Genomic DNA, 27,614 nt, shown 5'->3' with positions numbered 1-27,614 from the left:
TTGTTCATAAATCCACAATTCATCGGATCTCGACAAACACACTGCAAAAGAGTATTACATCAAATTGATCTCCAAGAACATCGAGTAGAACTTTGTATTGAGAATCAAAGAGAGAGAAGAATCCATCTAGCTAATAACTATGGACCCGAAGGTCTGTGGTAAACTACTCACGTTTCATTAGAGAGGCAATGGTATTGATGTACAAGCCCTCCGTGATCGATTCCCCCTCCGGCAGATCACCGGAAAAGGCCCCAAGATGGGACCTCACGGGTACAGAAGGTTGCGGCGGTGGAAAATGGTTTCGTGGCCCCCGTGATGTTTCTAGGGTATAAGAGCATATATAGGCGAAAGAAATATGTTGGTGGAGCTATGAGGGGCCCACGAGGGTGGGGGCGCGCCTACCCCCCTGGGCGCGGCCTCCTGCCTCGTGGACGCCTTGTGGTGTTTCTTACTTCAACGCCAAGTCTTCTGGTTTGCTTTCGATCCAAGAAAGATCATCGCGAAAGTTTCATTCCGTTTGGACTCTGTTTGGTATTCCTTTTCTATGAAACTCTAAAATAGGCAAAAAAATATATAAACTGGCACTAGGCCTCCGGTTAATAGGTTAGTCCCAAACATAATATAAAAGAGCATATTAAAGGCCATTAAACATCCAAAACAGCATATGATAGCACGGAACAATCAAAAAATATAGATACATTGGTGAAAGCACAAGTGCTCCCTAGGTGGTTTTGGTAATTAATGTCAACATATCTCTTGTTGGACTAACCCTTTTATCTAGTATGTTTCAGATAAGTTCAACAATGGAGTGGCGTGGACTAAAGGATGTGGGAACTCCTTCAAGATGCTAAGGACAAAGGATTGGCTCAAGCTTCAAGCTCAAGACTCTTCATTTTATATTTTAGTGATCCAAGATCACATTGAGTCTATAGGAAAAGCCAATACTATCAAGAAGGGGTGAGGTGTTGCTTAATGAGTTTCTTGCTACACAGTGCTTAGTGATATGCTCCAAAACCCTCAACTACTTTCCCACTTCCACACAAATGACCTAAACCTAAAGTCAAACTCGGCCCCACCGATTCTTTCTATCCGGCGCCACCGAGTTCAGATGTCATAGCCACTGCCCCAAACCCTAGGCAAATCGGTCTCACCGATAGGGATCTCGGTCTCATCGAGATGGGATTGTAATCTCTCTGTGTATGTCCATTACCAAAATCGGTCTCACCGAGTTTGAGAAATCGGTACTACCGAGATTACAATGTAAACTTCCTGGTTGACTTATTACCAAAATTGGTCTCACCGAATTTGTGTAATCGGTCCCACCGAGTTTACCTGACCAACTCTCTGGAAGGCTTATTACCAAAATCGGTCTCACCGAGTTTGTGTAATCGGTCTCACCGGGATTACGTTATGCCCTAAACCTAACCATATCGGTCCTACCGAGTTGCATTTCGGTCCCACCGAAAATCCTAACGGTCACTAGGTTTACTAAATCGGTCCGACTGAGTATGTTGAATCGGTCCCACCGAGTTTGGTAAATTGTGTGTAACGGTTAGATTTTGTGTGGAGGCTATATATACCCCTCCACCTCCTCTTCATTCGTGGAGAGAGCCATCAGAACAAACCTACACTTCCAACTTACCATTTCTGAGAGAGAACCACCTACTCATGTGTTGAGGCCAAGATATTCCATTCCTACCATATGAATATTGATCTCTAGCCTTCCCCAAGTTTCTTTCCACCAGATCAAAAACCTATGAGAGAGAGTTGAGTGTTGGGGAGACTATCATTTGAAGCACAAGAGCAAGGAGTTCATCATCAACGCACCATTTGTTACTTCTTGGAGAGTGGTGTCTCCTAGATTGGCTAGGTGTCACTTGGGAGCCTCCGACAAGGTTGTGGAGTTAAACCAAGGAGTTTGTAAGGGCAAGGAGATCACCTACTTCGTGAAGATCTACCGCTAGTGAGGCAAGTCCTTCATGGGCGACGGCCATGGTGGGATAGACAAGGTTGCTTCTTCGTGGACCCTTCGTGGGTGGAGCCTGCCGTGGACTCGCGCAACCGTTACCCTTCGTGGGTTGAAGTCTCCATCAACGTGGATGTATGATAGCACCACCTATCGGAACCACGCCAAAAACATCTGTGTCTCCAATTGCGTTTGAATCCTCCAAAACCCTTCCCTTACATTCTTGCAAGTGGCATGCTTTACTTTCCGCTGCTCATATACTCTTTGCATGCTTGCTTGATATGTATTGTGAGTGTTAAACTTGTGCCTAAACTCCACCTAAACTTTAAGAACTTAAAAACTGCTACTTTGTCACTTAGTGTCTAATCACCCCCCTCTAGACACCTCTTCTCAAGGTCCTACAAGTGGTATCAGAGCATTGGTCTCCATTGCCTTGGTTTAATCACCATTGGAGGAAGATGGATGAGTCTACTTTGGGGAGTCTTAGACATAGAGTGCCTATTCTTGATGGAGAGTATTTTCATGAGTGGAAAAATGAGATGCTTGTAATTTTCAATCAATATCATTTGAACAAGTACATTGCTAGCCCTTGTGCACCTCATGTTGATCCCATGCATCCCACTCTTGATGAGTCAATTGATATGATTAGGAATCTTAGAACTACCGAACTTATCATTAGAGGATTGCCTAGAAACTTGATTGGATGTTTGCCTACTCTTAAGTGTTCCTACACTATATGGAAATTTCTTGAGGAACGCTTTCCAAATTATTCATTGAAAAATCTTGATGAAATTCTCCATAAGTCCATTGCCTTGAGTAAGATGAATACTAGTGATCCTATGTTTGGTGATCGTCTATTTGAGCTAACAAATCTTATGCGTGCCAAAGGAAATGTTGGAATTATTAGTGATATTATTTCTGAAGCTATAAAAATTCATAAGCAAGATCATTGTCAAACTCACTCTAACGAATTACCCTCTCTAGGATTTGATCCACCACATGACGATGTTGAACATGGATACTATGATGAGGATGATGATAGTGACTTCGATCTTGATGATGCAACGAGACATTTTGGTCTTATGGCAAATCTACGGGGATATATGTCAGTAGGAAAGGAATGGGTTCTTGATAGTGGATGTACCGATCACATGACCGGAGATAAAGACATGTTTCGTGAGCTTGCTGAAAATGATAGTCCTCGAAAGTATGTCACCTTCAGTGACAACTCAAAGGGTAAGGTGGTTGGCCTCGGTAAGGTGGCCATATCACATGATAGCTCCATACAAAATGTCATGCTCATTGAATCTCTTGGATACAACTTAGTTTCAGTGTCTAGACTTGCTGATTTCGGTTTCAATGTCCTATTTACTGAAGTAGATTGCCAAGTGTTTCGTCGAGATAATCATAAAATGGTCTTTACTGGTGTGCGTAGAGGTGATCTATACATTGTTGATTTCACTAAAAAGGCTCAACCTAAAACTTGCTTCATTGCTAAATCCTCAAAAGGTTGGTTGTGGCATAGACGATTAGGTCATGTTGGTATGCGAAACCTTGACAAGATTATTAAGGGAAATCATATCCTTGGAGTTAATGATGTCATATTTGATAAGGATAGACTTTGCAGTGCTTGTCAAGCGGGTAAACAGGTTGGAGGAAGGCATCCCGTGAAGAACATCATGACCACAAGGAGGCCACTCGAGCTACTTCACATGGATCTTTTTGGTCCCAACTCTTACAAGAGTCTCGGTGGAAATTCTTTTGGTATAGTTATAGTTGATAATTTTTCAAGATTTACGTGGGTGTTCTTTCTCGATGATAAATCGCAGGTCCAAAAGATCTTCAAAAACTTCGCTAGGAAGGCCCAAAATCAATTTGAAGTGAAGATCAAGAAGGTTCGCAGCGACAACGGAACCGAGTTCAAGAACGCAAATGTGGACACCTTTCTTGACGAAGAAGGGATTTCACACGAGTTCTCGGTGACGTACACACCTCAACAAAATGGAGTTGTTGAGAGGAAGAACCGGACACTCATCGAAATGGCGAGAACGATGCTTGATGAATACAAGACACCGAAGCACTTTTGGGCAGAAGCGGTTGAGACAGCTTGTCATGCAACAAATCGCTTGTATCTCCACAAGCTACTCGGCAAGACGACATACGAGCTTCTCACCGGTAACAAATCCCAAGTTGGATACTTTCGAGTATTTGGCTCAATGTGCTACATTCTTGATAAGCATCGTCGTTCTAAATTTGCTCCTAAGTCCCATGAAGGATTCCTACTAGGTTACGGCTCAAACTCTCACACTTACCGTGTCTACAACAATTTCACCCGAAAGGTTGAAGAGGCGGTAGATGTGAAGTTTGATGAATCTAACGGCTCGCAAGTAGAGCAATTGCCAATTGATGTAGGAGACAAAGATCCCTCGGAAGCAATCCAAGACTTGTGTATTGGCAAGGTTCATCCAACGGAGGTGAAGGAGAGTACCTCATCCGTCCAAGTGGAAGCCTCTACTTCACAACAAGGTGAACCAAGAGTTGATATGGAAGCATCCACAAGTGGAACACACCAAGAGGAAGAAGACGAGGAAGTGCATCAAGATGAACATCAACAACCTCCTTCTCCACCACGACAAGAGAACGACAACGCCAACAATGAAGAAGGCCAAGAAAAAGAACAAGATGAAGAAGAAGTTCAACCAAGAAACAAGCAAAATCTTTCACGAGTTCGAGCAAGAATTGCTAAAGACCACCCCGTCGAGAAAATCTACAATGATATCCAAACTGGGAGAATCACTCGCTCTAAAACTCGTTTAGCTAACTTTTGTGAAAACTATTCTTTCATCTCTAGCATTGAACCTATGAAGGTCGAAGAAGCATTGGAAGATCCGGATTGGATAAATGATATGCATGAAGAGCTACACAACTTTGAGGGGAACCAAGTGTGGACATTGGTTGAGAAGCCCAACAACAACCACAACATCATCGGTACCAAATGGGTGTTTCGCAACAAGCAAGATGAAGATGGACAAGTAGTTCGCAACAAAGCACATCTCATCGCCCAAGGCTACACACAAGTCTAAGGTATGGACTATGTTGAGACTTACCCTCCCATTGCTAGACTTGAGTCCATCCGCATCTTACTTGCCTATGCTAATCACCATGATATCACCTTGTACCAAATGGACATTAAAAGTGCTTTTCTAAATGGTGAAATAGAGGAGGAAGTTTATGTTAAACAACCTCACGGCTTTGTCAATCCTAAGAAACCCAGTCATGTTTACAAACTTCACAAAGCCCTTTATGGTCTTAAACAAGCTCCTAGAGCGTGGTATAAATGCTTGACCAAGTTCCTTATTGAAAAAGGCTTTGAAATTGGAAAAATAGATTCTAGTCTTTTTACTAAAAGGGTTAATGGAGAACTATTTGTGTGCCAAATCTATGTTGATGATATTAAATTTGGTTCAACTAACCCTCATTTTAGTGAAAAGTTTGGGAAGCTAATGTCGGAGAAGTTTGAGATGTCTATGATGAGTGAACTCAAATTCTTTCTTGGTTTGCAAATCAAGCAAACTAAGGAAGGTACCTTTGTTTCTCAAATGAAGTACACCAAGGACTTATTCAAGAAGTTCAATATGCAATAATGCAAAGGTATGTCTACACCCATGCCTACTAGTGGACATCTTGATTTGACCAAAGATGATGAACCGGTTGATCAAAAGGTTTATCGCTCTATGATTGGTTCATTTTTATATCTATCTGCTTCACGTCCCGATATCATGTTAAGTGTGTGCATGTGTGCACGATATCAAGCTGCTCCTAAAGAATGTCATCTTAAGGCCATGAAAAGGATAGTGAGATACTTAATCCATACACCAAATTTTGGCATTTGGTATCCTAAGAGGGCCTCTTTCGATCTTGTTGGCTACTCCGACTCGGACTATGCCGGAGACAAGGTTGATAGAAAGTCCACTTCGGGTACTTGTCAATTTCTTGGTAGATCTCTTGTGTCTTGGTCCTCCAAGAAACAAAACTCGGTATCCTTATCCACCGCCGAAGCGGAATACATTGCCACTGGCTCATGTTGTGCTCAATTACTTTTGATGACCCAAACTCTTAAAGACTATGGGATATATGTGAAACATGTTCCATTGCTTTGTGACAATGAAAGTGCTATTAAAATTGGTCATAATCTTGTAAAACATTCTCGAACTAAGCATATTGAAGTTCGTCATCATTTCATTCGAGATCATGTTGCTAAGGGTGACATTGATCTTAAGCATGTTCGCACCGAAAAGCAATTAGCGGATATATTCACTAAACCTCTTGATGAGAAAGTGTTTTGCAGGTTAAGAGGAGAATTGAACATCATTGATGCTTCAAACTTGGAGTAGAAACTCCATTGGATACATGCAAAACATGAGCTTATGACTAATCCTTGATATTTCTCTTATGATGAAAATCTTATGTCTTGGATATACTTGCAACTTGCATGTTATCTAACCCATGTAGGTACTTGGTTGAATCAAATTCCATGAGATTGTAATCTACTCACATCTTGAACAATCTCTACATCACCAAGTTTCTACACTATGGTGGTTGAAGACAAGGAAGTACGGAACCACTCAAACATATCCTTTGACAAATTCAATGTTGAGCTTCATGATTGTCATTTTTGGATACACAAGTGCTCTTCCTTGCAAGAACTAACCCATGTAGGTAGATGGACTCAAATTCCAAGTGGTGCTCCCAACTCTTGATGAGCTACATCAACCTTGAGCAACCCACACAAGTTCAACTACATGGACAACACCACCAACCAAGGTATGTTATTCCATCTTAGAGAAGATTTACTCCAAGTCATGAGCTAAAGCAACTCGACAAGATGTGAATACATCAAGATGCTTAAACGAAAAATGGCAACCCCATTTTGAGCTTAAACGATGAGTATGACCTATGATCAAGTGATCTCACTTGACTCCTAAGTCAATATACTCTAACATAGGCGACTTTGTCGCCAACCATCTCTAGATGAAGTTCTCTTGTGTTCTTTTCTATGTTTTTTTTTGCATTTGTCTCATGCATATTTGTTTCCCTTTTCAAAAAAACTTCATCTAGATTTCTTTCTGTTTGCTCTGCATTTTCTGCATCCAATTCCTTGCAAATCTTTGTGAGATCTTACTAGTCTAGTGAGCTGAGGTGACAAGTGTTTTCTCTGCGATGAACTCGGTTTCACCGATTTGTTGTTCTCGGTCCAACCGAATCCTTTTGGTACAACCGAAGCATACAACTCGGTGCCACCGATTTCACAACAAAAAAAAACTTTGCCACTTATTATGTGTTTCTTCTAAATCCAGCTCCACTCAATGAATCTTATCCTCTACAAGCATCACATTTTTAACATTGCTTTGCACTGTGTCTCAAGGATCAAACCCTTCTTGGAAATTGATGTCAAAGGGGGAGAGAGAGATCACATCAAAGCTTCTTATCACTTAAAGAGATCACATCAAAGAGAGAAAGTATCACCTCCTCAGGGGGAGAAAGAGATCTCCAGGGGGAGAGAATTCTCAAGTAGAAAGTATTTCTCAAGGATCCCAGATGCTTGGTATTCAAGAGGAGAGATGCCACATGTATTCTTGAGGGGAGAGACATGTTCATATGTTCATATGTGTTTATTTGCATTAGCTTGCATGAGCTCGGTTCATTTATATATCTTTTAGCTCTGATTTTCTGTTCCCTATCTTCTCCCAGTATCCCATGCTAGATTCAGGGGGAGCAAGACATCTAAGGGAAAGAAATCATTCAAATTCATTGCATATCTTTACTCTTGGGGACATGTCTAATCCAATGTGGTACTTAGTACTCAATCTCTACATGTCATCCCAGTCTTGGTATTCTTGTGGTTTCTTCTGTTTGCTCTAGCTAGTAGATGTACCTGTGTTATCTAACCTTGTTTGCACAGGTTCATTCCATGCTAAGCCAACTCAAGACTACAAGGTAAGTATATGCATCAAAATCATGTGTATGAGGAATTCTTGCTGATGTACATACTGTTTGCAAGAAGGACTCACGAGCATGAAGGTATTTTCTTTAATATTCTTTGCTCTGATGCATATGGCCAAGATACATGTAACACATTGCCTGCTCTATCATGGTTATGCTCTCACATACTTCTATATTCCATATTCACATGATTGCATACATGTAGGGGGAGCCTATGCTTGTTACATGTCTTTCCAAAGCTTTACTTGCTATTCTTTATATCCTTATCTAAAGCTTTGATGTATGTTGTCATCAATTACCAAAAAGGGGGAGATTGAAAGCAGAATTGCTCCCTAGGTGGTTTTGGTAATTAATGTCAACATATCTCTTGTTGGACTAACCCTTTTATCTAGTATGTTTCAGATAAATTCAACAATGGAGTGGCATGGACTAAAGGATGTGGAAACTCCTTCAAGATGCTAAGGACAAAGGATTGGCTCAAGCTTCAAGCTCAAGACTCTTCATTTTATATTTTAGTGATCCAAGATCACATTGAGTCTATAGGAAAATCCAATACTATCAAGAAGGGATGAGGTGTTGCTTAATGAGTTTCTTGTTCTACAGTGCTTAGTGATATGCTCCAAAACCCTCAACTACTTTCCCACTTCCACACAAATGACCTAAACCTAAAGTCAAACTCGGCCCCACTGATTCTTTCTATCCGGCGCCACCGAGTTCAGATGTCATAGCCACTGCCACAAACCCTAGGCAAATCGGTCTCACCGATAGGGATCTCGGTCTCACCGAGATGGGATTGTAATCTCTCTGTGTATGTCCATTACCAAAATCGGTCTCACCGAGTTTGAGCAATTGGTCCTACCGAGATTACAATGTAAACTTCCTGGTTGACTTATTACCAAAATTGGTCTCACCGAGTTTGTGTAATCGGTCCCACCGAGTTTACCTGACCAACTCTCTGGAAGGCTTATTACCAAAATCGGTCTCACCGAGTTTGTGTAATCGGTCTCACCGGGATTATGTTATGCCCTAATCCTAACCATATCGGTCCTACTGAGTTGCATTTCGGTCCCACCGAAAATCCTAACGGTCACTAGGTTTACTAAATCAGTCCGACCGAGTCTGTTGAATCGGTCCCATCGAGTTTGGTAAATTGTGTGTAACGGTTAGATTTTGTGTGGAGGCTATATACACCCCTCCACCTCCTCTTCATTCATGGAGAGAGCCATCAGAACAAACCTACACTTCCAACTTACCATTTCTGAGAGAGAACCACCTACTCATGTGTTGAGGCCAAGATATTCCATTCCTACCATATGAATCTTGATCTCTAGCCTTCCCCAAGTTGCTTTCCACTCAAATCTTCTTTACACCAGATCCAAAACCTATGAGAGAGAGTTGAGTGTTGGGGAGACTATCATTTGAAGCACAAGAGCAAGGAGGTCATCATCAACGCACCATTTGTTACTTCTTGGAGAGTGGTGTCTCCTAGATTGGCTAGATGTCACTTGGGAGCCTCCGACAAGGTTGTGCAGTTGAACCAAGGAGTTTGTAAGGGCAAGGAGATCGCCTACTTCGTGAAGATCTACCTCTAGTGAGGCAAGTCCTTCATGGGCGACGGCCATGGTGGGATAGACAAGGTTGCTTCTTCGTGGACCCTTCGTGGGTGGAGCCCTCCACGGACTCGCGCAACCGTTACCCTTCGTGGGTTGAAGTCTCCATCAACGTGGATGTACGATAGCACCACCTATCGGAACCACGCCAAAAACATCCGTGTCTCCAATTGCGTTTGAATCCTCCAAAACCCTTCTCTTACATTCTTGCAAGCTGCATGCTTTACTTTCGCTACTCATATACTCTTTGCATGCTTGCTTGATATGTATTATGAGTGTTAAACTTGTGCCTAAACTCCACCTAAACTTTAAGAACTTAAAAACTGCTACTTTGTCACTTAGTGTCTAATCACCCCCCCTCTAGACAACTCTTCTCAAGGTCCTACAGTTGGAGACGTATCAGGTGACGCTTAATTGGAGGAGGGAGACAATGATTTCGGAGGAAGGTGTTGATACGTCTCCAACGTATCTATAATTTTTTATTGTTCCATGCTCTTATATTATCTGTTTTGGATGTTTAATGGGCTTTATTATGCACTTTTATATTATTTTTGGGACTAACCTATTAACTAGAGGCCCAGTGCAAATTGCTGTTTTTTGCCAATTTCAGTGTTCCGCAGAAAAGGAATATCAAACGGAGTCCAAACAGAATGAAACCTTCGGGAGAATCGTTTTTGGAAAAAACGCAATCCAGGAGACTTGGAGTGGACGTCATGGAAGCAACGAGGCGGCCACGAGGCAGGAAGGCGCGCCCAGAGGGTAGGCGCGCCCCCACCCTCGTGGGCCTCTCATGGCTCTCCTGACCGACTTCTTTCGCCTATATATACTCATATACCCTGAAAACATCCGAGAGCACCACGAAACCCTATTTCCACTGCCGCAACCTTCTGTAACCGTGAGATCCCATTTTGGGGCCTTTTCCGGCGCTCCGCCGGAGGGGGAATCAATCGCGGAGGGCTTCTACATCAACACCATAGCTTCTCCGATGAAGTGTGACAAGTTTACCTTAGACCTTCGGGTCCATAGTTATTAGCTAGATGGCTTCTTCTCTCTCTTTGGATCTCAATACAAAGTTCTCCTCGATCTTCTTGGAGATATATTCAATGTAATACTTTTTGTGGTGTGTTTTTTGAGATCCGATGAATTGTGGGTTTATGATCAAGATTATCTATGAACAATATTTGAATCTCATCTGAATTATTTTATGTATGATTTGTTATCTTTGCAAGTCTCTTCGAATTATCAGTTTGGTTTGGCCTACTAGATTGATCTTTCTTGCAATGGGAGAAGTGCTTAGCTTTGGGTTCAATCTTGCGGTGTCCTTTCTCAGTGACAGCAGGGGCAGAAAGGCATGTATTGTATTGTTGCCATCGAGGATAAAAATATGGGGCTTATATCATATTTCTTGAGTTTATCCCTCTACATCATGTCATCTTGCCTAATGCGTTACCCTGTTCTTATGAACTTAATACTCTAGATGCATGCTGGATAGCGGTCGATGTGTGGAGTAATAGTAGTAGATGCAGAATCGTTTTGATCTACTTGTCGCGGACGTGATGCCTATATACATGATCATGCCTAGATATTCCCATAACTATGCACTTTTCTATCAATTGCTCGACAGTAATTTGTTCACCCACCGTAATACTTATGCTATCTTGAGAGAAGCCACTAGTGAAACCTATGGCCCCGTGTCTATTTTCCATCATATAAGTTTCCAATCTATCTTATTTTGCAATCTTTACTTTCCAATCTATATCATAAAAATACCAAAAATATTTATCTTATTATCTCTATCAGATCTCACTTTTGCAAGTGGCCGTGAAGGGATTGACAACCCCTTTATCGCGTTGGTTGCAAGGTTCTTATTTGTTTGTGCAGGTACGAGGGATTTGAGTGTAGCCTCCAACTGGATTGATACCTTGGTTCTCAAAAACTGAGGGAAATACTCACGCTACTTTGCTGCATCACCCTTTCCTCTTCAAGGGAAAACCAACGCATGCTCAAGAGGTAGCAGGTGTCGCGCCATCGGTCGGGGCATGTGGGACGGGGAAGCAGGAGGATGGTGTGGGTGGGGTGTGCATTACCTGACCATATCTCGACGAGGCTGCGCAGCAAGAAGAAGAGTCGGCGGCGAGGAGGCCGCACAGCAAGAAGAAGGGTCGCCGATGAGGAGGCGGCGTTGGAAGAAGCAGGGTCGCCGGCGAGGAGGCGGCGCTGCAAGAAGAAGGGTAGCCAGCGAGGAGCTGGCGCTGCAAGAAGAAGGGTCGCCGGTGAGGAGGCTGAGCTGCCAGTAAGCAGCAGTGAAGGTTTGAACTTGGAAAGCAAGGAGGAACAGTGGAAATGTGGCTTTTGGTGGGAGGGAGGGGGCGGGGAGATAGATATTGCCGCGGTGGCAGAAAAATTTCGCTCGGTGCCGCGAGAAACTGGCGCGCAAGTATGGTTCAAGCAGGGGCGGTGGACTATAGACGATGAAGCTTCCTACTTAAGCCAGACAAGACGGTGCGCCAAGATATTTTATATCGCATCCCACACGATTCTTTCTAGTAAACTGTTTGTGGTATACCTGATTTTTCATTATGTTTTGAAAGACAAAGTGGTGTTAAGGATGGAAAGGATGGTGTTTGAATTGCTAGAAAATTTATGTACAGTGAACATGCAACTACATGAGTGTCATGTTCAACTTTGGAATTATTCCGGGTTCGTTTGGCATTTTTATGCATTAATTGAGTTTCTAGGCATTTAGTGTGCATAATTCAAATTTGAACTACAAGCATATGCTCTAATGCACCAAAGTTTGTTGAAAAATCACATGTGTGTCTTTGGGTGAATTTATAGGTCCCATGCAAGAAATGGGAATGAAATTCAAACATCTGGGCGTCGTGGCTCGGCCGGGAACATCGAGAAACTTGGTTTTTAAATTCCTGGTAATTCTAAACTCGCCTGAAAATCATGAAACTTGGCATGGTGTCATTTCATGGCACCAACATGCTGTGGTAAAAAAATTGCCGCATTTGGACAAGTTTTTGGTATAAGCTTCTTGCAAACCAGAGCTTCTCTCGAAAGACTTGTGTTTCCCAAGGGGGGACATGTCACCTTTGTGTGCGAAACGATATACGCTGCCTCGCCCCCTTGATTTTTTACAGAGGCAACATAGAATTATATGAGTACCATGTTAAAATTTGGAATTATTCCGGGTTTGTTTGGACTTTCTTATACATTAATTGAACTTTTGGTCATTTAATGTGCATAATTCAAATTTGAACTACAAGCACATGCTCCAATGCACCAAAGTTGGTTGAAAAATCATATGTGTATCCTTGGGTGAATTTGTAGGTCTCATCCAAGAAATGGGAATGAAATTCAAACATCTGGGTGTCGTGGCTCGGCCGGAAAGATTGAGAAATTTGGTTTTTTAATTTCTGTAAATCCAAAACACGCCTGAAAATCATGAAATTTGTCATGGTGTCATGACATGGCACCAACATGTTGTGGTAAATTTTTTGGCCGAATTGGGACAAGCTTTGGTATAAGCTTCTTGCAAACTGGAGCTTCTCTCAAGAAGGCTCGTAGTTCCGAGAGGGAACGTGTCACCTTCGTGTGCAAAACGACATACGTACACTGCCTTCTCCCGCCTTAATTTTTTGACATAGGCAGATTAGACCAAATAGAAGTATTGTACTAAATTTTGGAATTATTCCGGGTTCCTTTGGCCTTTTTTATACATTAATTGAATTTCTAGGCATTTAATGTGCATACTTCAAATTTGAACTACAAGCACATGCTCCGGTGCACCAAAGTTGGTTGAAAAAACACATGTGTGTCCTTGGGTGAATTTCTAGGTCCCATGCAAGAAATGGGAATGAAATTCAAACATCTGGGTGTTGTGACTCGGCCAGAAAGATTGAGAAACTTGGTTTTTTAATTCCTGTAAATCCAAAACATGCCTGAAAATCATGAAACTTGGCATGGTGTCATGACATGGCACCAACATGTTGTGGTAAATTTCTTGGCCAAATTGGGACAAGCTTTGGTATAAGGTTCTTGAAAACCGGAGCTTCTCTCAAGAAGGCTCGTGGTTCTAAGAGGGAACGTGTCACCTCTGTGTGCGAAACGACATACGTACACTGCCTTCTCCTGCCTTAAATTTTTTGCACAGACAGATTTAGACCAAATAGAAGTATCGTGCTAAATTTTGGAATTATTCCGAGTTTGTTTGGCATTTTTTATACATTAATTGAATTTCTAGGCATTTAATGTGCATAATTCAAATTTAAACTACAAGCACATGCTCCAATGCACCAAAGTTGGTTGAAAAATTACATGTGTGTCCTTGTCTGAATTTGTAGGTACCATGCAAGAAATGGTAATGGAATTCAAACATCTGGGTGTTGTGCCTCGACTGGAAATATTGAGAAACTTGGTTTTTTAATTCGTGTAAATCCAAAACACGCGTGAAAATCATGGAACTTGGCATTGTGTCATGAGATGGCACTAACATGCTGTGCTAATTTTTTTGGCTGAATTGGAACAAGCTTTGATATAAGCTTCTTGCAAACCGGAGCTTCTCTCTCAAGATGGCTCATGGTTCCGAGAGGGAGCAGGTCACGTTCGTGTGCGAAATGACATACACTGCCTTCTCCCGCCTTGATTTTTTACACAGGCAACTTAGACCAAATAGGAGGTTCATGCTAAATTTTGGAATTATTCCGGGTTTGTTTGGCCTTTTTATACATTAATTCATTTCCCAGGCATTTAATGCACGTAATTCAAATTTGAAGTACACACATGCTCCAGTGCGCAAAAGTTAGTTGGAAAATCATTTCTGTGTACTTAGGCGAACTTCTAGGTCCCATGGAAGAAGTGGGTAATGGAATTCAAACATCTGGGTGTCTTGGCTCGGCGGAAACATCGAGAAACTTGGTTTTAAAATTCCCGTAAATCCAAAACTCACCTAAAAATCATGAAACTTGGCATTGGTGACATGACATGACACCAACATGTTGTGGTAATTTTTCTGTCCGATTTGCAAAAGCGCACACATTAACAATCAACAATGTCATTTTGGAACAAGTGTTGTCACATTAAAAATCAGAAACACAAGTATTATTGAAACCGTGGGCGTTCTACTTACCAATTATGTGCCGCCACGCGTCCCCTTTTTTATCGGGTAGGAGGTGTCGTGTGGGTTAGCTATTTGAGTATGGGAGGCGTGCGATCAGACCCCTGCGCTTGCTCATCAAGAGGAGAGCCCTTTGACCTCTATCCGCCGCGCACCTCCCTCCCAACGTCTCCATTAATGGCGTCCAAGCCCAATTTCATGGCGTGGTTATGTCTCACTGGACTGAGATTTAAGTGAGAAAAAAGAAAATCTGAAAAGAAAGTTTTTCACAGATCTTGATGTAAGATCCGACGAACCTATATAGCATCGACTGCGACTTATAGCAAGACTGATGAATATAAGGATGATGACAGTGGGTAATAATTGTCTTACGTATTTAGGAACATAATTAAAAAGGCCACATGCGGCAACGCCCAAAATACACAAGGGCAAAAGAAGAAGGAAGACAACGATCTGGCTCCCAGATCTCTACTTTCTTGATGCGTTGCAACAGGCCACGGGAACTAGTCTCCGCGACGAGCGGCAATGAGCTCTTTCGTGAACCCAAGATGCTGCTTGAGAGCATCCACAGATTCCTCCACCAGCCTTTTGCACTTGATGCGCAACATGTCATTCTCTTCCATAAGTTTCTCGATGATGACGCCGGTCGTCTTCGACAAGGTAGTGGTCTCCTCCTGCTGCTCCGCACTTCAGACGATCTTCGCCTTCAGCAGGTCGCGCTCGGCCCGGAGCTTCGCATTGCTCTCCTTTAGTTGCCGGATGACGTCGGTAGCCTGTTCAAACGAGGCTTTCATGTCGTCCTGCAACCTCGCCCAGCCGGAGATCTGATCCATCTGGCTATGGAGGATCCCATTCATGCGCCTGTAAGAGTCCTTGCCTGCCCGCGAGACATTTCCCCAGGCCGCCGCGGCGCGGGAGGACATCTCTGCTGCATTGGCGGTGCGGCAGGACATATCTACTGCTTCCGCGGCGCGGCCGGACCAGTCTACTGCATCGATGCCGCGACGGGACCTCTGTTCTACTTCGGCGGCGTGGCGGGACCTCTGTGCTGCTATGGCCGCGCGGTGGGACATGTCGGCTGCTTTCGTGGTGAGGCGGGACATCTCTCGTGCTTCTGCTTCCATGCTCACCTCTCCCTGGTGGCAATTTCTCGACCCAGAACTCATGTTGGCCATGGCAGACGCAAGGGAACAATGATGAATGACTTGTTTGTTTTTGTGAATGAGGAGTTGAGGAGGAATGTGCATTCATCTTGGAGTAGTAGTATTTATAATCGAGTACTAATACGCTCCTAAGTGGGAAACCGTTTAGGTTTTTATCGGTGTGAACAGGTTTGCAATTAAATATAGCATGGTAGTAATTTGGAATGTGACGGGACGCAGGCTCAAAATTTATTGACGTTTCTATCATTTATAAGTGTGGCACTATTCCCGAATGGAGTAACGTGGGCATGATTTCTCGGCCGCGTACGTGGCGTTTGCACCATAGGGTGCACTGCAATAGGCAATGTCGGCACACGTCTTGTTCCAACAACCATGCACGCTCGTTATTACCATCGCGCACGCTTCTTTTAATTATAATGTGTGCCCGCCTAGTGCACACATGTTGATTTGTCTAACTGTTTCTATTTGTTGTGGCTAATCGCAAACAATTTATCCGTGTGAAGTGTATGTCATCAATCGCATACACTTTGATCTGGTTGACCGTTTCTGTTCTGTTGCCTAATTGCAAATAGTTAATCCTTCTAAAGTGTATGCCCTCAATCGCACACACCTTTATCTAGTTACCCATTTCTATTGTTCCGCCTCATCACAAACAGTTAATCCGAGTGAATTGTATGTTGTATATCGCACACGTCTTCATCCGGCTACCCATTTCTGTTCTTCTTCCTCATCTCAAACAATTCATTGAGCTGAACCATATGCCCTGCATCGCACACGCAACCAAAATCGGAACCGTGTTTGATGCATCCATCACCGCAAATGTTTTGCAGCTTTTTTGACGGGTTTTTTACACCACCATTTGTGATTAATGCATTGCACACAGTTTCGTCAAAGGATCTTTGATCATAGTGTCGCGTTAGCACCATCCCGCAGTAGTGATTTGCCATAATATTATCAAGCAATTTAGTGGCTTCGCCTAAAGTAATTTCCATAAAAGTACCACCCGCGGTGGAATCTAAAAGATTTCTAGAAACAAAATTCAATCTCGCATAATTGTTTTGTATAATCATCCATAGATTTAAACCATGAGTAGGACAATTTCTTAGCATTAATTTCATTCTTTCCCAAGGTTGTGCAACATGTTCATGTTCAAGTTGCTTGAAATTCATGATTTGATTTCTAAGGGAAATAATTTTCATGGGCGGAAAATATTTGTAATAAAAGCATCTTTGCACTTCTCCCAAGAATCAAAGCTATTGCGAGGCAAAGATGAATTTTTTTGCATGATCCCTCAAAGAGAAAGGAAATCATTTCAACTTCACAATATCATTGTCCACATCTTTTTTCTTTTGCATATCACACAATTCTATGAAAGTGTTTAGATGGGACGCGACATCCTCATTAGGACTACCGGAAAATTGCTCTTTCATAAGAGGATTCAACAAAGTGGCATTAATTTCATAAGGTTCCACACTAGCGGTAGGAGGAGCAATTGGAGTACTAATAAAATCATTATTATTAGTATTGGAAAAATCGAACAATTTGGTATTTTCTTGAGACATCGTGACTATGCAAACAAGATTGCAAGCAAACAAGAGATCTAACGAGAAAAAGGTATACGAAAAAGAAGGCAATTATTTTTGTGTGTTTCTGAAAACATTTCAGAAGTGGGGGAGATGAAAATGAGAGGCAAATGGAAAATAAAATAATTGCAAGGAGATAAGATTTGAGATTGCATACCTGGTAGATTAGGACTTGATCCTCCCTGGCAACGACGCCAGAAATTCTGCCTGATTGCTTGTATCTGCGTTGGTATTTTCCCGAAGAGGAGAGGATGATGCAGCACAGCAACGGTAAGTATTTCCCTCAGTTACGAAACCAGGTATCAATCCAGTAGGAGGATCCACCAAACTATGTAAGCAGTACCTTCGTACAAATAACAAAAACTTGCAACCCAACACGTAAAAGGGGTTGTCAATCCCTCCTCGGTATTGAGATAGATTAAATTATATGAGATTGATTAAATAGATCTAAAGAAAGAAAATAAAATAAGTAAAGAAAAAGTGCAGCAAAGTATTTTTGGATTAATAGATCTGAAAACAATATGATAGGAAATAGACACGGGGACCATAGATTTCACTAGATACTTCTCTCGAGAAAATAGCATATGGTGGGTAAACAAATTACTGTTGGGCAATTGAGAGAAGAGCAAATAATTATGACGATATCCAAGGCAATGATGATGTATATAGGCATCACTGCCAAGATTAGTAGATCGAAACGATTTTGCATCTACTACTATTACTCCACACATCGACCGTTATCCAGCATGCATCTGATACGTCCCGTCGTATCTATAATTTTTTATTATTTCATGCCAATATTATACAACTTTTACATATTTTGGCAATATTTTATATGATTTATTGGACTAACATATTGATCAAGTGCTTAGTGCAAGTTCCTATTTGTTGCATCTTTTTTTGTTTCAGAGAATATCCATATAAACGAAGTCCAGACGCAATAAAAATTTACGGAGAATTATTTTCGAATATATGTGATTTTTTGGAGTTAGAATCATTGCAAAAGGAGGCCCACAGCCCCCACAAGACACCATGGCGCGCCTGGGCCCCTGGCGCGTGGTGGGGGGTTGTGCTCACCTCGTAAGGCGGTTGGAGCTCTACTTCGGCTGCAAGGAAGCTTATATCCGGAAAAAAATCGTGTTGAAATCTCAGCGCAATCGGAGTTAAGGATCTCCGGAATATAAGAAAGGGTTTTCGGCCAGAAAATAGGAATGCGAAATAGATGAGAACAGAGAGGGAGATCCAATCTCGGAGGGGCTCCCGCCCCTCTGCCGCCATGGAGGCCAAGGACCAGAGGGGGAAACTCTCCTCCCACCTAGGGGAAGGCCAAGGATGAAGAAGAAGGATGGGTGTCGGTGTCAAAACCGGCGGAGCTCGGGTAGGGGGTCCCGAACTGTGCGTCTAGGTGGATGGTAACAGAAGACAAGGGAGATGATGTTTTTACCCAGGTTCGGGCCCTCTCAATGGAGGTAAAACCCTACTCCTGCTTGATTAATATTGATGATATGGGTAGTACAAGAGTAGATCTACCACGAGATCAGAGAGGCTAAACCCTAGAAGCTAGCCTATGGTATGATTGTTGTTCGTCCTACGAACTAAAACCCTCCGGTTTATATAGGCACCGAAGAGGGTTAGGGTTACACAGAGTCGGTTACAATGGTAGGAGACCTACATATCCGTATTTCCAAGCTTGCCTTCCACGCCAAGGAAAGTCCCATCCGAACATGGGACGAAGTCTTCAATCTTGTATCTTCATAGTCCAGGAGTCCGGCCAAAGGTGATAGCTCGGCTATCCTGACACCCCATAATTCGGGACTCCCTCAGTAGCCCCCGAACCAGGCTTCAATGGCGATGAGTCCGGCGCGTAGATTGTCTTCGGCATTGCAAGGCGGGTTCTTCTCCAAATCATGTGTACCTGTTCGAATAGTGTTCGGCTTCTTGTAAATATTGCGCTCCTCGGCTTCCATGCCCAATAATGGCCATCTTCCATGTGTCGAATGAATGCAAAGAGCCAGGGTATTTTTACATTATACCCCCCTATCTGCGCAAATGAGCTACCTATAAAAGAGACGAGGATCTAGATCCTAATCGCACCATCCTCCCTTCGCGAGCATTCATCAGAGCGCATCTGACAGAAATCCATTCCATCATGGACAGTCGACGTGGCTCCTCCTCTCGCCCTTCCAGCCCCCAGCTTGGAGGTTGGGAGAGATGCTCTGTCCCACATAGCAAGTTAGTGAAGCTCCAAACCAAGGGATTTCTTCCCCCAGCCTTCATGGTTCCGGTTCGAGCCAGACTCGCCACCTATAAGGGCGGAAAGCAAGCGGAGAGCGTCCCCAGCCCCTCCAAAGGAGAGCGGGTATGCCTTGTCTCTTATTTTATAAGAGGGCTTGGATTTCCAATTCATCCGTTTCTCCGGGGGCTCCTGGAGTTCTACGGCCTCCAGTTGCACAACCTTACGCCTGCCCCCATTCTGCATATTGCGGGCTTCGTGGCCCTTTGCGAGCTATTTTTGGGCATCGAGGCTCATTTTGCGCTGTGGAAGAAGTTGTTCTGCCTTGTGCCCCGTTCTCAAGAGGGGTCGATATATCAAGTGGGCGGAGCCGAACTATGGCGCATCGCCGGGACTGGATATCTATCCGGAACCCCGAAGAAGGCGTCCGAAGACTGGCCTTCGGCATGGTTTTATATAGAAGATGTCCCCCTGCCAGACCCTGTTCGGGTCGGTCTCCCTGAGTTTAATAACGCTCCTTTGAAGAAACGCCTAAGATGGCGTCCACGGAGCCCTCAGAAGGAAAATGATAGGCCGTCCTTTACCTGATGAGCCGGATAAGGTTATTAGCTCATTCCGGACTGACCATGATCAGGGTCATGGCCACATGCATTATGCGGGGGGTGCAGTCGCTCCAGTATAGAGGCCACCCCATGTGGGATTTCAACGGGGAGGATGATGCCACCCGCTGCGGCCATAAGGGGCCGGGATCGGTCGCCGATCTGATGAAGATCTTGTCCGCATTGTACAAGGGAGAAGAGGAGGAATTCCTCTGCGTCAATCCGCAGAGCAGATTTTCTATGAACAATCCTCCAAGCTGGGAAAGCGGACATTTATTTTTGCCTATCCGATCCGTACTCCCATAGTCAAGTATCTCATTTTGTGATTTCAGCGCAGGAACTGTGCCGGGCCGTAAAGGATATAAACAGCCCACCTCCACAACCCGAGGAGCCAGAATGGTTCCTCGATCCGACCTCCCAAGAGGATTCGGACATATCGGTGGAGCTGATCAATGGGGTATTCCACCAACTGAGCATCGATAATGCCTTGGTTGCCATTACGGCCGATTACCCCGGAATACTTCCCGCCTCGCAGGTAATTGAGATCAAAGTCCCAATACTTCGAAAATGACCCATCCATGCTTATTTTTGATCACCGTGTACCGATGGCATTTCGTAGGGGGCGCCCTTGAGGCGGAAGGCCGAGCCCGCGGCGGCTAGCCAACAAGGGGCAGCACGGCCCAACAGGCTAAAAAGAAGTGCGGTCCGGATCGAAAATCCGGGGCAACGGTATGGCGTGCCACCTTACTCCCAGGCTTTATTCCTGGGAGACATACTAACGCTCGTTCTTTTTCAGGAAGAAGAGCGCTCGCCGGACTGTATCCGGAGAGGTTTCCAATCAATCCTCCGCTCGCCAGGCTCCAAAGGCAGGTCCGGAAGCGAAGGCGAACACGAGGCGTGCATCGGATGCTCCTCCGACAGAGGATTCCAACAGGTTATCTGCCACCAATTCCGAGGTGGAGAGTGCCATGAATCACAGGCGTCGCCAGACAGTTCTTCGCGACGCATGTTTCTCCCCAGAGGCATTGGATGCCTTTAATTCAGGAGATGCGCACCTCTGTGCCGCTCAAAATGGTCTAGCCAGAGCCACGGAGCAGTATGTAAAAGACATACGGGTGAGAAGATTTGACAGTTATATATGCCAGTAGCCCCCGAGACTTGAAATAGTTAGAATAACTGATTTAAGGATCATTTATTGTGCAGGATCTTTCAGAAAAGAATACCGACCTGTCACAGGAGCTGGAGGAGTGCAAAGCCCAACTTGAGGCCACACTAGCCGCGGCGGGGGAAGCCAAAGAGACCCCCTCTGGTAATATATGCTTCAGAAGATAAGTAATTTGTGAAGTGCGGCGTGTGTATAATTCTGACAATAATATTGCAGACAGCGCCGGGATAGATTCGGACAAGCAACAGCTCATGCGCCGGTTAAAGGCCGGCGAGAATGTGCTTACAAGGGTGAGGCAAGAGAAAAATAATCTCCAAGATGCCAACACCTAGCTGGGTGAGGAACTAAAGGATGTTCGTGCCCAGCTTTCTGACTCCGTTAAGGAGAATCGGCGGCTTCGACGCAGCATTTTTAGTAAGTGCTTGAACGAACTTTGAAAAAGAGTTCGGCGAGGAAGTCGACTGGCAGAGTTATGTCTGTAGGTATGCTCACAGGCCATCCTGCGGAGGAAATGCCCGGTTCTACGGGTGATCTTCTTCCCGAGATCTTGCAACTGCATGAACGAGTTCGACAGGTGATGAAAGATGTCGCCCATGCCGTGGGCCATCTGTCTCCCTGCCCGAAGGCCTTGGAGAGCTTGCAGAGAGGCTTCAGGGAGCGCGGCAGCGCTTGCAATTATGGAAGATATCGGCCTACCATCAAGGCGCCAGGGAGGCCTGGGCCATGGTGAAGACGCGGTACATGAAGGCTGACCCAAACCACATGGCCAAGGTCGGACCTGTGGGGCCCGATGGGAAGGAGATCCCCGTGAGCTTGGTGTACGGCCAAGTAGAGTTGGCCGCAAAGTATTCCCAGCAAGACTGTAAACTAGACAGCCTATTAGATGGCATTGAAGAGGAATACAATCAGTCGAATTGACTATGTAATTTATGATGACATGGAAAATGCCTTCTAGCCGGATTGTAGATCGTTTGTCATAGCGGACCTTTTCGCTTCAACCTCGGGACCCAATAGTCTGGAGTGTGTCCGAATACCCTCGCGGTTATATAAGAACCGGGGCATGCGTGGAGACCAGGCGTAGGGGTCATTAGTGCTTTATCAGACAAGTGCCCAACTAGTTATGTTATATTACATGGTTAGTAAGAAATATCTTCCAAGGAGAATAGTTCTGTTAGGGGTTCCTTTCCCTGGGATGCATGCCCTAAAGTGCATGTCCGGACTGCGAAAAAAGCAGAAAAACATCTGGGGGTAGATAAATAGGTATTAAATCGTCTTTTTGTTCACCGACCAAATATTCCCTTAAGAATGCTAGCTTTCGGCTTCACCCAGTCTGAGGTACACATCCGGCTGACCCGGCAGTAACAATCACAGAGGTGCTCCCTTTACCACCTAGCCGAACAATCGGGAACGTAGGGGTAAGCACAGGATCCAGGCAACCCAGCTTGGCCAAAACTTAAGTCATATCGATGCATATAATGGTGAATAAAAGGTACATGCGGAAGTGTGACACATGTGTTGGGTATGGAGCCCATATAAATAAGCTTCTGTTAAAGAAGCCCCCAGGTATAATGAGCGCGGATAGTGCTTCAAGTGTGTGCGAACAATGCACGAACAAGCTTTCAAAGGCTGTAATAAAAAAGGAGGAAGAAGGAGAGAAACAGAAGACAGCTAATATGTAAAATATAGACGGAGGAAGGAGACGAACTCAGAATTCGGCGCTAGGCGTAGAATCTTCGGAGACGGGCTGCGTTCCATGGGTTCGGCTCGAGTCGGTTATCCGAGGCATCTCGCAGATGGTATGCTCCACCGGTCAGGACTTGGTCGATGATAAAGGGACCTTCCCATTTGGGCTTTAGTTTGTCCTTTTTCTTATCCGGCAGGCGTAGAACTAACTCGCCAACGTTGTAAGTTTTGGCCCGTACTTCTCTGCTTTGATATCTTCGAGCTTCCTGTTGATAGAATGCGGAACGGGCTTTTGCCACGTCATGCTCCTCCTCCAATGCGCCCAAACTGTCCTGCCGATCGAGCTTGGCTTCTCTTTCTTCGTACATGCGCACGCGAGGTGAGTCATGAATTATGTCGCAGGGCAGAACTGCCTCTGCGCCGTATACCATAAAGAATGGTGTAAATCTGGTGGTGCGATTCGGACAGGTCCGTAGCCCCCAGAGTACGGAGTCGAGCTCCTCTACCCAGTGCGTGTTAGATTCCTTGAGGGACCGCACTAATCTGGGTTTGATGCCGCTCATGATTAGACCATTTGCTCGCTCGACTTGACCGTTAGTTTGAGGGTGATAGACTGAAGCATAGTCGAGCTTGATGCCCATGTTTTTGCACCAGAGTTTGACCTCATTGGTCGTAAAGTTCATGCCGTTATGAGTGATGATGCTATAGGGGACAACGTAACGGTGTACGACCCCTGATATGAAGTCTATCACCGGTCCGGATTCGGCCGTCTTAACAGGTTTGGCCTCTATCCATTTGGTGAATTTATCCACCATGACTAGTAGGTATTTTTGCTTGTGGGTTCTTCCTTTAAGGGGTCCCACCATGTCAAGCCCCCAGACCGCGAAGGGTCAGGTTATGGGTATAGTTTTGAGGGCGGTGGGTGGCATGTGGCTTTGATTAGCAAAGAGCTGGCAACGACGCATCGTTGGACTAGGTCCTGAGCATCTGCCCAGGCCGTTGGCCAATAAAATCATGTACGGAAGGTCTTGCCTACAAGGGCTCGGGCTGCGGCGTGGTGCCCGCCGAGTCCGGCATGAATTTCAGCCAGAAGATTCCGCCCTTCCTCTTCGGAGATACACCTTTGAAGGACTCCGGTTGTGCTTTTCTTGTAAAGCTCTCCCTCATGGACCTTATAGGCTTTAGATCGCCGCATTATGCAGCGGGCCTTGTTTTGGTCCTCGGGGAGTTCCTGCCTAGTTAGGTAGGCTAGGAATGGTTCCGTCCATGGGGCAATGACTGCCATTATTACGTGGGCTGAAGATGTTACTTCGTTGGCAGAACCACCAATTGTGTTAGAATGTTCGGCGTCGGGCCGTGCGGTTGGGTCCGGATTGTTATTTCCGGATTCCCCCTCCCATAGTACGGATGGCTTGAACAACCTCTCTAGGAAGATGTTGGGAGGGACGGCATCGCGCTTTGCGCCAATGCGCGCCAATACGTCTGCTGCCTGGTTGTTATCCCGGGCTATATGGTGAAATTCGAGCCCTTCAAACCGAGCTGACATTTTTAGGACGGCGTTGCAATAAGCTGCCATTTTTGGATCCTTGGCATCGAAGTCTCCATTTATTTGGGATATCGTGAGGTTCGAATCCCCGCGCACCTCTAGGCGCTGAATGCCCTCGAGCGGATAGTGCCTCAAGGGCCAGTGCGGCTGTCTTATTTTCAGCGCGGAGTGCTATGTCCGGGTCACTAGCGAGAGTGATGATTCTGTTGGGCCCGGGCATTTTGAGCTTCATGTACCCATAATGGGGTATAGCTTGAAAAATTGTGAATGCCTCTCGCCCTAATAGAGTGTGATATCCGCTGTTGAACGGGGCCACTTGGAACATGACCTCCCCGGACCTGTAATTATCCGGCGTGCCGAACACCACACCCAATGTGATTTTTCCTGTACAACATGCTTCCCGACTGGGGATTATTCCTCCAAAGGTTGTGCTGCTTCGCTCAATGCGGCTCCAGTTTATTTCCATTTTTCGGAGGGTTTCCTCGTAAATGAGGTTCAATCCGCTGCCACCGTCCATGAGTACCTTGGTAAGGCGAAAGCCGTCCACTATTGGACTGAGGACCAATGCGGCTGGTGCTCGGGCTGTTCGGAATTTCAGTTCGTCACTGGCATTAAAGGTAATAGCCGTGTCACTCCATGGGTTTATTGTTGCTACTTGGTAGACTTCGGCAAGGCTGCGGAGTGTTTGTTTCCGCATATTATTTGATGCGAAAGTCTCGAAGACTGTTAATACCGTACTGGTATCCTTGGGCTGGTGCTCTGGAGTTAGAAGCTCTTCGCCACTTTTGGCGACCTGTCGTAGTATCCAACATGCTCTAAGGCTATGAGTTGGAGTGGCGCCCTCTGTACTATGAATTTTGCAGGGTCCATTAAGCCATCCCTCCAGTACGGTTCCATGCCCTATAAAGGGTTTTTGCTTTTTGGTATTTAACCCAGGTGCCTGGCTATGATGCACCCTTTTATTTCGGACTGGGGTTGTATTCAGGGCCTGATTGTCCCAAAAATTGATTTCTGTTTTCCACGCGCTTTCCATCTCACAGTACTTTTGTACTGTGGATGCCAAGTCAGCGAAACGTGTAATGTCACGACGACTTACGGCATTGAGGATTCCCTTGTCCGTGCAATTATTGTGGAAGAATGAAATTGCGTCCTCCTCACGGCAATCCTTTATCCTGTTCATGACCAGGAGGAATCTGGCCCAGTAATGGTGTACTGTTTCTGAGGGCTCTTGCCGGATTTGGGATAGATCGCTTATGTTTGGGTGGGCGGGTGGAATTAAATTCGGAATCCCGTCCAATCTAAGACTCAGGGGCCAAGAAGTTTCCAAACTTGGAAGCTTGGGTTCTTGGATGTTATCCAATGAATCTAGCCCGCTGCCTGACTTTACGTTCAGGGCTTGAGTGACGTCCTCCCCTCCGCGGCAATCCGGCATGGAGGGATCGGGAATCCGGACATAGCTAGTCCTTAAAATAGAGGAAGGGTCGCCGTATTGTTCCTCAACCACGGCAACATGGTGGGTAACCTGGGGAGAGTTGATCTCTCTCAGATCGGGTTTAGGCCCAATCTGATCGTAGTCTGTAGTGACTCCCAGGACGGCGATGCGATCCAAGAGCTCGTTTAAGGAAGAGAGCTCCATCGGTTCTAACTGCTCAGCGAGTTCCGAGCTAATGTGAAGATTGCTTTCGATGACCCGAGAAGTCATCGTCGGCGCGGTGGTCGGACAGGCGGTCATAAGGAAACCGCCTAGCCGGAGAGTTTGGCCGATAGCCAAAGCTCCTTTAGCAACAGTGCCGTCTTTAAAGACGAGATGAGGCATCCTTCCTGATGGCGACGGCATAGAGGAACTCTCAATGAAAGCACCAATGTCGGTGTCAAAACCGGCGGATCTCGGGTAGGGGGTCCCGAACTGTGCGTCTAGGCAGATGGTAACAGGAGACAAGGGACACGATGTTTTTACCCAGGTTTGGGCCCTCTCGATGGAGGTAAAACCCTACTCCTGCTTGATTAATATTGATGATATGGGTAGTACAAGAGTAGATCTACTACGAGATCAGAGAGGCTAAACCCTAGAAGCTATCCTATGGTATGATTGTTGTTCGTCCTACGGACTAAAACCCTCCGGTTTATATAGGCACCGAAGAGGGTTAGGGTTACACAGAGTCGGTTACAATGGTAGGAGATCTACATATCCGTATTGCCAAGCTTGCCTTCCACGCCAAGGAAAGTCCCATCCGGACACGGGAAAAAGTCTTCAATCTTGTATCTTCATAGTCCAGGAGTCCGGACAAAGGTGATAGTTCGGCTATCCGGACACCCCATAATCCGGGACTCCCTCAATGGGGCTCTCTCCCCCTCTCTCCCGTTGGCACCGGAGTGCTGCCGGGGCAAGGACCATGGCGATGATCTACATCAATAATCTTACTACCGTCAAGGCCAACTTTCTCCCCCTCTATGCAGCGGTGTAACACCCCTTCTCCCCGCTATAACTCTACTTAAACATGGTGCTCAACTCCATATATTATTCCCCAATGATCTATGGCTATCTTATGATGTTTGAATAGGTCCATTTTTTCCTATGGGTTAATCGTGATCTTGGTTGGTATGTGTGTATATTTTATTTATGGTGATGTCCTATGGTGCCCTCCGTGTAGCGCAAAATGTGAGGGGTCCCTGCTGTAGGGTGTGTGCAATATGTTCATGGTTCGCTTATTGTCGGTTGCCGGAGTGACAGAAGCCTGAACACGGATAAGTGGGTTATTGCGTATGGGAGTAAAGAGGACTTGATACTTAATGCTATGGTTGGATTTTACCTTAATGATCTTTGGTAGTTGCTAATGCTTGCTAGAGTTCCAATCATAAGTGCATATGATCCAAGTAGAGAAAGTATGTTAGCTCATGCCTCTCCCTCATATAAAATTGCAAGAATGATTACTGGCTAGTT

Source organism: Triticum dicoccoides, chromosome 5B, assembly GCF_002162155.2.
Source record: "Triticum dicoccoides isolate Atlit2015 ecotype Zavitan chromosome 5B, WEW_v2.0, whole genome shotgun sequence".
NCBI classification, from domain to species: domain Eukaryota; kingdom Viridiplantae; phylum Streptophyta; class Magnoliopsida; order Poales; family Poaceae; genus Triticum; species Triticum dicoccoides.
The sequence above is the reverse complement of the archived record's forward strand: the minus strand, read 5'-3'. Positions refer to the sequence as shown.